Consider the following 2,381-nt stretch of genomic DNA (forward strand, 5'->3'; position numbering starts at 1 on the left):
TAAAAATGCAGTTTCAACTGCTTTTTATTTTATAAAAACCGTCTACTCGCACCACCAGAGGGCCTTTTAAACAATAGGTAGTCTGTTAGCGTTGGTCAGTAGTAGTCCAAATTCAATACGAACGTTTGTTTCTTGAAAATTTGATCACGATTTAAATACAGTATTTATTTTTAATATTACCGATATGTCATCGAAAAGAAAACGTGTTGTATTATCAAAAGACAAATTAAAGTATTTGTTTCGATTATCCGAATCTTTTCCTTATCCGGACTACCTTCATCCCCAATTAGTCCGGATAATTGAGGTTCTACTGTATTATTATTATTATGTCATTTATGGGTTTAGTGGGTTATACTTGGTACACATCAGTGGCTGTGTACTATGCAGGACCAGAGTCAAGGCATAGCAGCCAAGAACTAAAATTAAATAAGTGTGTCTGTATCTGTATTCAGGAATTTCCTAACAATATGGCATGTATTCAATATAGTGGCCTTCTGTAGTGTGATGTATGTATTTCTATTCAATTATAATGTTCCCAGGTTTTTGTGTAGTGTGTGTGGTATCACACCTGTACAGGAGAGAACGACAGGTACAATAAGCACCCTATCCATCCTCCACAGATATCTTATTTCCTGGGCAAGTTCTGTGTACTTGCTAATTTTTTCAGTGCATGTGTTTTGTACATTGTGAGTGTTTGGAATGGCTATGTCTATAATGTATGTGATTTTATTGTGTTTGTCAATGAGTGTGATGTCTGGTCTGTTGTGGTAAATTGTTTTATCTGTGTATGGCTCTGTCGTAATACAGTTTGTGCGTGTTGTTTTCCAATTACTATTATTATTATTTGTTTTAATACTATAATATCGGCTTTATACTCTTAAAAATAATCCTATTACTTGAATATTGATATTACACAAGAATCTGTTCAATTTATACTTTGTATAATAGTGGTATATTGTCATGGTTTTCTATTCCATTGTGTGCTTTAATTATAAAAAATTTATATTTTTTAACAACAAAAAATCTGTAAAAGAGATGGTTTTAAAGTGTTTAAATCAGTGATAGTTTGTCTACTTAGAAAATGGTGGGGCCAGTTTAAAAAAGTTATTCAGCTAGTAGTAGTATATAGTAGAAAAGTAGATTTTTAGTAGAAAATCAAGATTTTAACATAAAATAACTAAAATGCTTATTTTTGCATGATTTATATATTTATTTATACTAGTTTATGGATATTAATCAGCAAAGTTATGAAGAATACCGTGATGACAAATTCAAAATATGTAATTCAGTAAGAATTAGTGTTGATAATTTAGTAAAATGATCAATAATGAAAACTGATTAATACAATGGAAAAAATAAATACAATAATTATGAATTAATCAATCAGTAAAAAAAATATAAACTGCAAGAGATTGTAAAATGTACAATGATGTGCACACACTAACATACACAGTTAAGCAGTAAGAGTACACTTGGAATAGGTTCCAATGCTCCATAAAATTGCACATATTTCATCAGCCAACCCATTAGTAGCAGCAATAGTATGAGTTCCTATGTCTAATATCTCTTCACACTATTTAAAGTGACCAACTTTTTTACAATGATAAGGAGGACAAATAATTTGAAGGAAAAAAATATCATAAATAAAAGAAACATTTTATTTGTTGCAACAATAATACACTATATTAATCTCTACTGCATGTGTATGTGCTATGTTGTGTTTCAGTAAGAAGTAAACAAAGCCACTTGCACTTTCATGCTCTCTCAAGGTCTTTTGTGCAAAGCGCATGCATCTTATAATCACATCTCGCTGCATTGTACCGAGCCTTGATGAATTGTCATGTCAAATACAAACACATCACATCACATCACATCACATGAAATGGATCAGCTCTGCATCAATCGAATATGGAGATTTGCAGATTAGTTTTCAAATATTCTTTATATATAGTCTTTATCCCTGAGAAAATTCAGATGAACATAGAGTACTCTATTGTTTTTGTATACTATGTAGGATGTTTGCTGCAAAACTTTTGAAATATTTATTCATGAATGGAATAATGTATATTTTTGTTGTGTTGGAGATGGATTTTGTGCATCCCATGGACAGCAAGGATCATCAATAAAACTGTCTTAAACAGAGTCCAACCAAAAATCTCACTGGAAGCCCAGATAATCAAACAGAAATTGTCCTTTTTTGGTTATATAATAAGAACCAGCTCTCTTGAGAAGGCGGTCATGCTGTCATAGTTAGCAGGAAAAGAGTGTGAGGCCGACCAAGGACTTGGTGGCTCGACACAATTAAAAGAGATATTAAATTGTCTATAACGGAACTGAAAGAGGCTGTGCAAGATAGAGGCATGGAGAGCTTTGATCCTTAG

Source organism: Centruroides sculpturatus, unplaced genomic scaffold (assembly GCF_000671375.1).
Source record: "Centruroides sculpturatus isolate CEXI.00-Female unplaced genomic scaffold, Cexi_2.0 scaffold3490, whole genome shotgun sequence".
NCBI lineage: Eukaryota > Metazoa > Arthropoda > Arachnida > Scorpiones > Buthidae > Centruroides > Centruroides sculpturatus.